Source organism: Danio rerio, chromosome 18, assembly GCF_049306965.1.
Source record: "Danio rerio strain Tuebingen ecotype United States chromosome 18, GRCz12tu, whole genome shotgun sequence".
Lineage (NCBI taxonomy): Eukaryota > Metazoa > Chordata > Actinopteri > Cypriniformes > Danionidae > Danio > Danio rerio.
Window position 1 is genome coordinate 11,435,170 of NC_133193.1, and position 14,934 is coordinate 11,450,103.

At 36.4% G+C, this 14,934-nt stretch overlaps 1 long non-coding RNA gene across 7 annotated transcripts in view; it reads left to right on the plus strand.

Annotated features, from left to right (window-relative positions):
• The first annotated feature begins 933 nt into the window (after positions 1-933).
• Positions 934-14,934, plus strand: part of LOC137488255 (uncharacterized) — a 431,442-nt gene continuing 417,441 nt past the window's right edge. For all 7 annotated transcript variants that reach the window (XR_012393968.1, XR_012393967.1, XR_012393966.1 and 4 more), the window contains exon 1: positions 934-1,070. This is a non-coding gene — a long non-coding RNA (uncharacterized lncRNA). The remainder of the gene's footprint in view (positions 1,071-14,934) is intronic.

Here is a 14,934-nt window from a genome sequence, read left to right on the forward strand (position 1 = left end):
TTGGGAAACAATTTCAGCCTCGTTCATTCATTCATTTTCCTTCGGCTTAGTCCCTTTATTTATCAGAGGTCGCCACAGCAGAATAAACTGCCAACTTATTCAGCATATATTTTACACAAGAGATGCCCTTCCCACGCTAACACGGGGAGAAACTTGCATGAAACATCTATTTTCTGTATTGTTTGTATTAAAAAAAAAGTGTTTTGTGTCTGTCCTTAAAAAAGGCAGAAAACCTGTAACGCACTGATAGAAAAAAAATTTCAATTATTCCAATGAATTTTATTTCCACTCACAAAAAATAAAATAAAATAAAATAAAATAAAATAAAACAAAACAAAATAAAATAATAATAAATAAACTCTTGAAGGAATTGAGACATGGCATTGCTATTCTCATGAATTTGTGGAAAATGTTTACTAGAATAATTATTTGTCAACTCTGTTACTTTGATATTTCAGTGCATTTCTCATTCACTTGATTAAAAACAATGATATATTAAAAACATCCAATTCTGTTTTAGAAATTATATGTGGTATCTGGATTAAAATGATTAGCATCTTGAGCTAAAGCAGACAATTGTGGTAAATATCAGTTTTGTTATTGTCAACTTATGGTTTAAAACGTTTTAAAAATAAGTCACACAGCAATAAGCCTACTAACTAAATCACAATTTACCATCACATTTAAGCATTTTGGGCTATTTTACATAATGGATTTAGTTTTTTCTTAAACATTTGTTGCGTATGTAGATTTTCAAAACATAAAATGGAAATGGTATTGGCATATGTAGTATGTTATTGTCGTATTTGGCTGTATATTTAGTTAATTCTTTTTAATCATTATTTATTTTTACATCTTTAAGCCAGCAGGTGGCAACAATTAACTGCTGAATCGTTCTCGCAGATTCATTGATTCATTCAGTAGCCTACCAGTGAGTCGTTTGAATGATTCAAACGTGGTGCTCCAAATGCACGTTGGACACTTCGGTTGTGGCTGTGTTTGGAATAATTTTCGCAACTTTAACTACAACAAATAAACCGAAGGATGCAATTGACTGTATGGCTGACAATGTAAGTTACTATATCAACTATTTTTCTATCGGTTGTGACCTATCGTTGTGACACTGGCTGTGATTACCCTAGGCACTATGAAGCAGCATTTTCTCAATGATTTCTTTCATAATGCTAAATACGGGCAGTCCCATATCCTAGAGTTAAATGTACTATGATTTTATGTATTTGAATACAATTCAGCTTGATACTTTAAAATGTGCAGTTCAATGTAGGAAGTAACGTGCATGCGCATCAGCTTGTCCAGCATGGAAATATTGTAGGCCTAACGTTAGTACATGATGCAATCGTTATCAGATTATGAATAAACTGCTTTTGTGGGGTAAAAAGCTCTACAATTTTAGGAATAGGCAAAGTAGTTTGGATTGATATATTTTCATAGTTTTCTTTTGGGAAAAGTACAGTTTTATTAGCCACTTGAAATTTTGTGACATGTAGAGTACATATTAATAAGTCCTTCCTACCTTTCTTCCATCCTCTCTTCTTTGCAAACCATAAGTGACTGTCACACAAATCTTTTTAATGTGCAGTGTTCAATGTAGGAAGTAACACGCATGTGCATCAACTTGCCCAGCATGAAAACTGTTTGGTAGGCCTACATGATGCAATCATTTTCAGATTATGTATTTGATATGACATACTAACTACAATAATACAAACCAGCCGGAAAGCTTTTGGATAAACTTCGCTTGTGTGATGAAATGTTCCATTTTTAGGGATCACTGAAAAACGAGTTTTTAAATTGAATGACAAAAATTGTACTACTTAGTTGGCCATGGATCTATATTAGTAAAAGTGTAGTATACATTTCCCGATTTACCTTTTGTATGGTAGGCTATTTACTATAAATACCATGTTAATATTGTTAGTGTGACAAAACATGGTTTAGGTTGAAAAGGTTTAAAAAAAAATAAATATATAATTAATTATATATATAATTTTTTATTTATTTATTTATTTTTTGTAGTAACATCATGTTGTCCCTGGTTGTCGCTGCTTCCGTACTACACTAAAAACAGTATGCGAGCCGAGTGGTATGTCTAAATTTTTAGAATTTGAAAAAAAGTATGCGAGAAGTACCTGGTTGATCTACTACAACCAGCAAGATTCTGAAGTGCGCATCGGATAGATGCTACGATATCCCATGATGCCATATGAGAGAATTCATGAGTGAAGCGACGCAACTGATGCAGATAGTCACGTGATGATGACAAAATGGTTGATGTAGTGCGTCCGAGTTCCATTCATACTGTATAGAACATACTTTTCTAACGGCAGAGTACTATGTTTAAATACAAATGCAGTTCCTACTGAGTAGTAGGCGATTTCAGACGCAGCCCTAGTGTTTTTCAGTCAATGATAATCTTCCGGTGAAAGCTTAATGTAACTATTCCCAGTAACATAAGGTTCCTTTTAAAGTAGGGCTGTGCAATTAATCAATATCAAATCACAATTTGAAATGTTGCGTTAGTTAATCACAAGAGGCTGCAATATAAAATATATATGTAAACAAAAATAATGGAGAACATCTTCAAAAACACTTTGCTATGCTTCAGAAAATTAAATATGCTAGACTTTCTGCGATGGTGTCGTGAGGCATCGCAGACATGGTATCGGTTGTCATGAACTGAGATGAAACCACTAGCACTGTCAGGATAAGCAGGTGATTGCAGAAACTCCAGTAAAAATTCTGGGGTAAAATAAATTGTCTTATTTTAAGGACATGGCAGGGGAAAATCTAATTTAATACAGTGCTACTTGTCCAATCTGAGACCCACTTCATATTGTATCTCTGTCAGGCAGTGAAGATCACTGAATTTTAAAGAAATCAGACCAAACATGGCAATTTTATAATGGAAAGACCGTTCGTCGGGATCGCTGAAGCTGACTGGCTGAAATGAAAAGTCCATGTGCATATATATCATTGCAATTTTCAACAGCCAGGCTGTATAAATCAAATCCCTATTAAAAAAACCCAGACAATACAGTACATGTTTGTTTTTGCAAGGAAAACGCTAGGCGTACAGCCTGTGATACAATTGTTGAAATAATTTTCTCTCAATATAATGCTGCTGAACAGATTTGGTGATTTTCGTTCATATTGAAGCTGCATTTAGCTGTGCAACCCTTAAGCATTAACATAAAGAGTGCTGCTCGCAATCACACTGTATGCCACTGATTTATTCTATTTTAGTAAGCGTGGTGGTTTCCTGTATTTCAAACAGAGGCTGTGATGGTTTAACTACAGCTGCCAGGGATGAGAGTTTTATGAAGTCTCCATAGAGTTCCAGAAAGAAAAGAAGCCAACAAACCTAAATTACTCCTTTGTTAATTCCTCTGCCCGTCTGTCATGCACCCCAGGTGATTTGAGAAACAATGGATCCAAAGCAGCCGCAGCCATTCCCAATCCTTCGTCGAGTCTCAAACACACCTGCAGCAACGTATAATATTGCGTTTCACACTAATCACATTTGTCATCTATTCCCAAGCACTTTGTGACTGGAGCACTGTAGTCTCGCTTATCACTGCATGTGTGTATTTCTGTGAGAGAGAGAGGCGTTGCAGTTAGTTTTGCTGTTTTGTGGTCATCGTTACTTCTGTGAGTTTGACCAGAGGGTATTGAGTAAGTCTAATGGGCACTAACAAATGCTCAAATGTATTACTGCAGTAAAACTATACACCTCCACTGCTTGGAAATGCTCTTAGAGATATCTGAGAAAACGATAAAGTGCTTTTAACAGAGCAGAGAAGCGATAAGTATGGACCGAAATCATATTATAAGGCTTCAGCGTTCTTACTCTTGAATGCGTTTTCAGTCACTATATACCGCATAAGGACGTTCACTAAAGTTATCGAATGAATCTTTATGGGAAAGCTGTATATAATGCGCTATATATTTACATAATCAGCTTTGAGGTGTCCTACTGCAACTCAAAGAACCTGCTAACGTAAAGAGTTCACTGTGGAGCTAATTTAGTATCTGTTCTTCAGACATTTGGTTTGTATTAACTTGGTTTTCCTATGTTAAATTCATATTTCCTATGTTCCAGTTTCTTGAAAAAGCTTTGGGAGGCAAGCCTGTAACCTTAATTTGTTTTTAAAAATGCAAATGGCTAAATCTATTGCTCAGGTTTTGTTGGTTAACAATTAAGCAGACAAGAGGCACGTTTTATTTTCATGGATATTAATTAGGGTGTCTTTACAATGAATGAACTACTTTAGTGGGTAAAACAATCCCCTCATTTTAGGAATAGGGACAGTAGTTTGGATTGATAGCAAGTTTTCTTATGGCAATTTTGTGACATGTTGAGTACAGAATGTGTAAGTCATTCCTTCCATCCTTTATTCTTCTGTCCTCTGCAAACTGTCACTGACTGTTGCACAACTCTGGCAGAAAGTTAGGAGTTGGGTTATAAAAGGCACACATGATCCAAGTTGGCTATTACCACCCCCCCCCCCCCCAATATTTAAGCCATAGATTTTTTAAAAATCTTTTAAAGTCAGACCATCTCTCTTTCCTGTTTGTTTCAATAGTTGCTTATTGCTTTATTGATTATGTTCACCTGTGTCTTGTTTAGTTACACATCATTTTGTGTTTACTTCCCTCAGTTCCTGCAAATCAAATCAATTCACTTTTATTGTCACATCATTAGCAGCACGTGTGCTATGATGATTGAAAAGCTTAGGTGCTGGCTCCAGACAGTACAGAAAAGTGCAAATACAACAACAGTGCAAATACAAGGACAGTGCAAAACACATCAGCATACTCCCAAAAAACAGGACAATGTAAAATTGAAAGCAAAGTGTCAATTTTATGCATGTTATGCTGCAAAGCTCTTGCTTTTTAAACTGTATATTGTCTTTTGTTTTGAAGTTTGAATTTTAAAAGATTATATAATTTATGTTTCTTTTTTATACACTCTTTATATTTTCTGGTGATTGTGGAGGCCATTTAAGTACAACTCATTGTCATGTTCAAGAAACCAGTCTTGAGATGATTCTTGATTTATGACATGGTGGCTTATCCTGTTAAAAGTAACCATCAGAAGATGGGTACACTGTGGTCATAAAGGGATGGACATGGTCGGCAACAATACTCGGGTAGGCTGTGGCACTGACATGATGCTCAACTGGTACTAATGGGCCCATAGTGTGCCAGGAAAATATCCCCCACACCATTACACCACTACCAGCCTGAACCTTCTATTGTCCAATTTCAGTAAGCCTGTGCAAATTGTAGCGTTTCTTGCTCTCAGCTGACAGGAGTGGCACCCGCTGTGGTCTTCTGCTGCTGTAGCCCATCCACCTCAAGGTCATCTGCATACCTTGGTTGTAACGAGTGGTTATTTGAGTTATTGTTGCCTCTCTGACCTCTGGCATCAACAAGGCATTTGTGCTCTCAGAAATGCTGCTCACTGGATCTTTTTTCTTTTTGGGATCATTCTCTGTAAACCCTAGAGATGGTTGTGCGTGAAATTCCTAGTAGATCAGTAGTTTCTGAAAAACTCAGACCAGCCCGTCTGGCAGCAACAACCATGCCAAAGTCACTTAAATTACCTTTCTTCCCCATTTTTGAACTGCAGTAGATCGTCTTGACCATGTCTACATGTCTAAATGCATTGAGTTGCTGCCATGTGATAGGCTGATTAGAACGAGCAGTTGGACCAGTGTACCTAATAAAGTGACCGGTGTTGGTATTTAAAAAATAAACACACAAATTATTTATCTGTGGTGTTGTTTTTATTGTTTAATTTATTGTATTTAGTATAAAAGTATACTAATAATAAAGTATATTCATAAAGTATGAATATACTTTACTATAGTATAATTTTATCAGGTTAGAACCAACAAAAACTAAGAACCAACATTATAATTTGGAAATTAGAATAGTCTTTTTCTAAACTGTGCAATGTCAATATTACACAGTGCAATAAATTATGCTATCTTATAAACAAGTGATGTTGATGAAAATGGGATGTAAATAAAAATATTGTTGTTTTGTTGTTGCTGATAATGTAATTTTAATATTAATTAGCTTACATGGAAAATAAGCCAGCTGAAATGAGTGACGTTTGTGTGCCAGTCTTTTTGATTGACAGCAGTGTTTACATGGGAAATTTTCCTTTGATCGTCAGCCTCTTAAAATGTTTTCCGTTCCAGCGCTCAGCGAAGCGTGAGCAGCACGTTCTCAGCCAATGAATGTGAAGCGTGTATGTGTGTAATCAAGTCTGTCGAGTGTCTCTGCATCCTTCTCAGCTTGAATCACACGAAAACAACATCGCTAAAATCAGACACTAATCAAGGCCTCAAAAACCAGATGAGATAATCCTCTGATGAGTGGCTGTCTTGAATCACTCTTTTCAGAATATCAAAGCATCAAAATGAGTTTCAGTTTCATGACTTTATTATGCTGTAGGATGCATTTATTGAACCCTGTCTGTTTCAATGTTTGTTGAATTGTAGTATTGAGTTCTTTGAATCAAATCCTTTTGGACAGTTACTTGAGAGTGAAGTTAATGGTTTACAGGTTTTCAGCATATGGCTGGTCGATACAGGAAAAAAATAAAATAAAAAAATAACAATATAATGTTTTTATATCACTGCATCCCTATATATGTTAACATGTAGCGATGCAAGGATTATACATTTTGGTTGCACAATTATAGTCATGGTTTCACAATTATTATGCGTTCATTATTTTTAAAACACTACTGGTTTAGAAAATAACATAAACACTCTTATATTCTATTATAAACTATAACTATATTCTTCTATAAACTTATATTCTAAAGAGTTATTTATTACTAATCAGTAACCAAATAATACAGCACAAATAATAAAAAACAAACAAACAGTAGTTCATTTTTCTTTGGACTGAAAATAAGTAAAAAAAAAAGTTTTTAGCTTTCAAACATAAGTAATACTTTTACAGTCAAAACAAATGACAGAACAATGAATGAATAAATAAATAAACATAAAAATAAGGATAAAATAATCAATTGTATTTGTCTAATGTAAATCTAAGCTACATATTAACTAAGTATTTCCCTTTTTAAAGAGAACAAATGTAGTCTGTGGAACCTCTGTCTTAAAGGTACTTTTGATAAAATGTATTACAAAGTTGTTTGGTATTTTCATTTTGAATCTTAATTCTCCTTGAAGTAGAAGTGTGTATATTCCATACAAAGTATGAAGCTGATCTGTGATTTCTTGTCACATGACTCACTGTGCACTCACAGCATTCTTTCAGCTAAGTTCAATTCAATTCAGCTTTATTTGTATAGCGCTTTTACAATGTAGATTGTGTCAAAGCAGCTTCACATAAATGGTCATAGTAACTGGAACAGTGTAGTTCAGTTTTTTAGTGATTAAGTTCAGTTCAGTTCAGTTTAGCTCAGTTCAGCTAAGTGCACCTGGAAAGCGAGCACGTCGTGCAGCATGTCACTCCCAGCAGGGTTGGATCGATAGACGATGTCATAGTCCATCGCCGATGACTGATAGACATCACAATGCTGAGCCTGCATCGCAATCCTACGCCCTGCCCCTGTCATAGCAGCAACCCCCTCGAGAAAAATACACACTTAGCCCCCGTTTACACTAATACGTCTTAGTTTTAAATTGGCAATTTAGAACGAAAACGATCAACACTTTCACCTAGCATTTCTGAACAGCTTTACTTTCACACTATACCACTGAAAACGCACATCATGTGACCGCACATCACATGCCCCCACCCCTCCTCCAACACTCTGTCATGCGCTGCAGCGCGCGTCTTGAGTTGGTCTGAGCACAAAACCACATAGATCAGTGCACGTCCGACAGTTTATCAAGGATGTACTGCTGGATTGCGTCTTACTATAGTTGTTTAATGTGATAATTAATCTTGTCTCTATCTACCGTCTCTTTTGTCTTTGAAATCTATCAGGTAACATGTCATAGCGTCAGTATACTGCTTCAATTTTTAATTTTAGCCAAACCTCAGATACTGTTGGTTGGTTTCTGCTGGTTTCTGTTGGTTGTGCACATTTTTTACCAAGATTGTCAACGCCTTTATAATGACACCGATCACTCTGCCTATTCATGCTAGAGTCCTGCAGAAAAAGTGATTGACAGGTGGTCATTTGTGTGTAGCATCTTTATTTATTTATGATTGGATATGGGTAAAACAAAGACCATCTAGGTAAGGTAATTGTAACGATATCTGTTATGAGTTAATTATTCATAAATTTATTAATTCATCGCCGCCTATGACAATGTCATCGTCCATCTTGATGTTTCACATGAGACATCGTAAGATGCCAAGTTGGTAGACATCTCCCAACCTTAACTCCCAATATGCACGAACAAACCACGTACCTCCATTGGAAGTAATGACTTATGTGATATAAGTGATATATGAATGACCCTTAGTTAATAGCCTCAGTCATAGTAAATGTAGTGTGTGTGCGTAATAGCCTCAGTGTACAAGCTCAGAACTTTTGAACTAGTGCACAATTAGCATTACTTTAAGTTGCAGTGTTGTTCCGTGCAGAAACGCGATGTTAAGAAGACTTACAATTAATTGACCGTGACTGATTAAAGCGTGTTTAATAGTGAAAGCAGTTAATCGTTGCATTCCTAAACATATACTTGCTGTGTGAATTTATGTTTTGAGAATCTATTGCAAATGTCACATCCATAACGCGGGATTTGCTCATATGCTGGAATACCATGCAGCTTTATACTTCTTTATTTTGGGTTTTATTTTTCAGCTAGAACCGATACAGGAATAAATCTAAATCCAACATCAGACAGCTCAGGTAGACAGGCAGAATACGTGTAGATGATCTTTTCTTGCCTGTGAGCGAGTGACCTTTGCCGAGCTCTCAAATGCACTCGGTAATGCACCAATACCTTGTCACCCCCTACAAACCATCGCTCTTTCAATCACATCTCTTTCTCAAATCACATTCCCTCACCCAAAAACACAAACGGCCCAGCTCCTGCACTCGGCAGTGTGCCCAGACTTTAGATGCCGCTCTAGATTAGCAGAGCTGCAGATCTTCGGCAGTCTGGGGAGCTGAAGCCTGACGATGCGACCTGTCACGGTGCTTCTTTTTTTCATCACGTCCCTCCAGGCTCCAGATCGATGGCTGCACTAAGTCACTGTGGCGATTGCCGGGTGGATATTGATCATTTATTATTTAATCTAAGCTCCGTGCAGAGGACAGACAGGGAAAGAGACACCGCGGAGGGTCTGATATGTCTTGCAGTTACAGTAAACACACAGCTAATGGATTTTATCACCATTAATTGTGCTCCGAGCAGGCATGATTTTAATAATGACCGGGTTCTCGGTGTTAATCATCATGGGACAGACTGATAGGGAAAGGTTATTGTGTTTAATGATGGTGGTGTATGCAGCAGATAGGCTGACCGTATGTGCATGTGAAATATTGATTTCAGTTTAAATTATTTGAACAGTTTTCTAGTGATATAAGAATAATTAAAAAGACTATGTATAAAACACGACAAACCCTGTCTGCAACTGCATTATGGTTGGCTGTTAGGCTAATATTAATACTTAAGTGTGCTGAGGTTATTTTCAGTTCAATTCCTAATGCAGAGTTGAGCATGATTTTTAAAGTAGTTTTGTCACAGATGTTTTCACACTGCATGACTGTCTGGGGTGGCGTTCCGTCGCTGCTGTGTTTACACTGTAGGGTGGATCGTTGACATGAGGTTTTATACTGCATGCCTTTACAATAGGAAGAATTGCCAAAAACGTTGTCTTGGTCCGCAAACTATAGGGTTGTCAAAATTAAACTTTTTCGGTGCAGACGTAGACAATTCGGTATTGGTTCAGTAATAATTATATTCGGTTATTATGTACTGACATAATTTATCTCATATGCGATATGTCGCCGTAGCTTACTATAGCTTACGTAGTTTGTATTAAAGGACAAAATTGTATTACAAATAGTATATAAATAACAAGAATTGCTGTGAAGAAAATATAAAAGTGCATTGACGAAGCTTTTCATACAGTGAGATATCAAATTGAACCTGAATTGATGGCATGATAATCGTAACCGAACTATGAGACCAGTGTAGGTTTACAAGTCTAGCAAACTGCGTCTCTCAACCAAACACGAGTGATGTTATGTATAGGGTTTTCAAGATACTGGAATTTGCTTCCAGTCTACACTGAAATTGAAAGTCAATTTCCTGTGAACATTTAAACACTGTGAAGCACGTTCTTAACGTGGAGGACGTTTTTAGAAATTCAGTACTGATTGGTATCAAATTCCAGTATCTTGACAACCCTAGCACGTACTATATCTTTTGTTATTAGCTAATGAGAAAGAAGCCTTTGGTGGGGTTGAAAATGTACTTCTTCTTCTCACCTGGGTTTTTAAAGGGAATTAGCAATTTCTTTTCAACTTTTTTCCTTTTTCGATTTGGTTGTGGTATTGCTCAGATGACGCATCAAACCATGTTGGGTGCTCCTGCCAAATGTCCACTAGTTTTTCCTCCATTTCTTGGGTCCAAAAAGACTGAAAAGAAGCCCTTAACTTCTTCCAGATACCCATACTAGTGGATGCTGCTCTTCTATCTCACGGGTGTCAGCGACTCGTCTGTGATTCTCTTTGATAGTTCATACTGTGTGATGGTCACTCGCGTAAAAAAAGCACCGATTTCCCTGACATTTGTCGCCAATTTCTCAAAACCTGTCTGCTTTGTAGCTAAAATCTTGCAGTCTGAACTCGCCATTACTTAGGCCCAATTTTACTCCTTAGCCCTTCCCCTTACCTCTACCCCTTGTTTTGCGCGTTAAAGTAAAGGGGTAGGGCAGTCCAAATTCTCTTTAGATTGAAGGCTTAGGGCTAAGGGGAAGGGCTAGATAGCCCTTGAAATTGTGATTTTTCAAAACCTCACTCCAAACCAAGCGGTATGAAAATTTCCCCGAATACATCATCTACAACAACAGCATGGCAGCACACGGGAGGAGATGCACAACTTAGTATTTTGTCATTGTTGTGAATTTGTACAAAAAAGCGTAATATTTTAATACATAAAAAAAAAAAAAAATTATATATATATATATATATATATATATATATATATGTATATATATATGTATGTATGTATGTATGTATGTATGTATATATATATATAATAATAACTAAATTTTGCTCTCTATAATCCATAAGTTCTGTATAGTAGTCCCACAACATAATTTCACATCTGTCACTCGTAGACCCTCAAATAATTCCCCGTCAGATAAGTCTAGTGGCTGGGAATTCGCTTTTTACAGTGCCTGGTATAATGTTAATGTTATGAGTTTATTGCCAGGTTATATTGTTATGATTGCATTATATTGTTGCCTTCAGTGGTTTCCTGAAGATAAATACCAAAAGATAAATAAATAATGCAACTGGAATAACTAGCAGTTATCATCATTGATCACATATGAATTAAGGGATTACAATGACATATGATGACGTGTGCAGGTGTTGTAGTGCTGTCCCATTTCTTAGGGGTAGAATTTGAAGCTTTTCCCCTTCACAAGGGCCAAGGGGAAGGGGTAAAAAATTGAATTGGTATTGGGCCTTAGTGTTTTGCATGAAGATATGCAAAGTGAGTCCATGGAATTATATGAATGTGCACACGATACACTTTCAAATATAAAGGTTCAAAACATCAATGAAACCTTTCAGATGAACAAGATAAGTTAGCTGGAACATTTTCATTATTTGGAAATGGAAAAAATGTTGCATTCCTGTGTAGTCTGCTTTCCAAGCAAAGCTTCAAGAAGCCTTTGAATTCTTACAAATGTTTCCTTTCGAATTAGCGCTTTAGAGCATACATGACAAGGTCATGTGATTTTTACAAACAAGGCTTCATATATACAGTATATGGTGCTTAGGCATGGGCCGGGATAAGTTTCTGATGGTATGATAATTCCTTAAAAATATTACGGTATTGTGACTACTTCTCTAATATATGTTCTGTTTTAAATGTCTGGGTAAAAAAAAAATTTAAAAACCTTTCCCCTTTGACACAATATATTTTATATTGAGAAACATTTAAAGTATTTTGGAACAGTAAACATGTCAGGCTAAATAATTCAAATTAATCATTGACTTCTGCTGTCTTTATTAGTTTCAAAAACAGATTTTATTGCAATTTAAAATGGCATATTTGAGATATCTTTTCTGCTGAAGATACTGTTGCCCTTAAAAAAACAAAAACATTCTGTTAATAAAAAAATCTTACAGGTACCTTAGGAATGGTATAGGAGAAAACTTTTGCGGTTTTAAAACCTTGACTTTTCCAAATCACGGTATACCTTGAAAGCGTTTTTCGTCCCATGCCTAATGGTGCTGTATAGACATTTTTGTCTCTTCCAAAGTATAAAAATACCATATTACCATATGTTTGCTGATCTTTAAGAAACATGCTAAGTGAGCGTACTTGTTTATCTGGAAAAAAAATGCAAAAGTCCACTGTGAAAATTAACATTCTGTTCCAGAAAGTCTGTTTTGCACTCTATAACCCACCCACTGCCAGTTTACCCAATTATATTTCAGCACACCGGGTTACCTTGGTGGAAAATGCACTGTTAACTTCAGTCTTGAATGCTGCTTTGAAGTGAAATAACTGAACATAAACATAAACAGAGGCTGAGGAAAATGCTTATTTTAGAAGAACATTTCAGACGGCACTTGGAGGTTTTTGCATTTGACCTCTTCCATATATATTTTATAGTTTTTATAATTTTAGTTTTTGTTTCTATGGTTACTCAATGGTTTTTAAATTAGTTCTCATTTGCTCATGTAAGTGAAGATGTTACAGTGATTCTTGCACATTATATTGAATGTTTTATTTTTTGCCTGTCTTATGACCGATAACTTCATTTGATTGTTTAAAAAAAACTGCAAAAATTTGTGCATCATGTGCTTTTGATCCTGTGACCGTAGTGAGAAAAATATAAAGATGGCATCTGAATAGTGTTCATTGGTTAGTTTGTTAATGTATGTTTTTTTTAACCGTTTTAGTGTCATTTGTTGAGAAATGAGTGGCGTAGCAGCTTTATTTGACATGACATTGATTTAAACGTCATTTTTTTAAACCTTTGTTTTAAAGAGCGCTGTGTAATGTAAAAAATCTGAAGATATGTTTTAAGTAAACATTGTGCTTCTTGAGTGCCATTTTTTTTAGTACAGATTTCAAAGGAAGCTGACAGACTAATTGCAGGTTTAAGAAAGATTTGCAGGACAGACAGGTCTGCAATGCTTATGTTGTCAGTGAAGATTTTGTAATTTTACTGAAGTTTTGTACCATAGAGAGATGGTTTAATGAAGTTCTCAGGAGTCCATGAATTATTGGGTTGTTTTATAAGTACAGTACAAATACAGTATGTCACACTTTTAACACCACTTGAAGGTGTCTTAAATTTGAAAAACTTTTAAAATACTAAAGTTTTAAAAACGCCTATTTCCTGTGTGCTCAACAGATGCTCAACAGAAATGACTGTGACTGCCACAGAGACAGGTACGCTGAAGCATTTCAAAGTAACTTCAATCAGCTGGTTGGTCTATAAGCTGGCATACGAGTGATCTGCTGATGAATCGCGGTTTTAAAACATTCCAGTTTCCCTGTATCTGTGGGAAATGGATGTTTTTAAAAGGCCAGTATTGATTGGTACCGAATTCCAGTATTGTAAAGACTACAGATCGAAATTTATGCTCAATTTCGATTATCGAATCAAAAAATAGAATCGTCGACGCTGCCACGCCCTCATGTCACGTCAGCTTGGCTTGCCAGCGGGAAAAAAACAGGCTTGTTGAAGTGCTTGTTAAACTGCAGAAGCAGGAGACCCATTGACAGAGCATAAAACCCTCTCCTCTTTCAATGAAGTCGCCGGTGTGTAAGCATTTTGGATTTCCAGTGAGTTATGTTGACAACATTTGTGTTGTCGACAAAAAAAAACACAGTTTTGCAAGCTCTGCTATGTATGTATTACGTACGGTTCGTCCGATAGACAACACTGGCATCGCGATCCTCCGCCCTGCACCCGTAGCAAATCCGCTCGTGAAAAGTACACACTCAGGCCCGGTTTACACTGTCTTTGTTTTTAAATGGCATTTTAGAACGACAACGATTTGACATCCATAGTGATGTGTAGCATTTCTGAGCAGCCCTTCTTCCTCTCTACCTCTGAAAATGCACATCAAGTGACCACACAGACACAGACGCACACACAGCCATGCGCTCAGAGGACTGCTTCAATCTTTCACTCACTTGTACTTAGTCATTTTAGTGCACACCTTAGATACTGTTGGCTGTTTCCTGTTGGTTGTGCGTCTTTTTTACCGACGCCATTATAACGACACAGATCACTGCCTATTCACGAGTCCCGCAGAAAAAGTGATTGACAGGTGGTAATTATGTGTGTATCTTGCCTTTATTCATTTACTGTATGATTTGTTTATGGGTAAAACAAAGACCATCCAGGTCAGGTAGTTTAAACGGTAGGCTACAAATAATTAATTGGTCATTAATTAATTAATTTTTCATAATCGAAAATCGAATCAAATCATGCCTTTAGAATCGAAAATGTAATCGAATCGAGGATTTGGAGGATCGTGACACCCTTAGTAACGACCCTACTGTCCATCTCTCCATCCATCCTATGCATTTATCTATGTACTGTCTGTCCTTGTATGTTTATCTGTCATTCTGTCTTACCATCTGTTTGTTTTTCTGTCTGTCTATACATCTGTCATCCAGCATGTAGGGTATTACCCATTTCTTATGTTTTTGTATGCCATTGCAGCTGAGATATGTCTGATTTAGATGATTCCACAATAATAAGCCA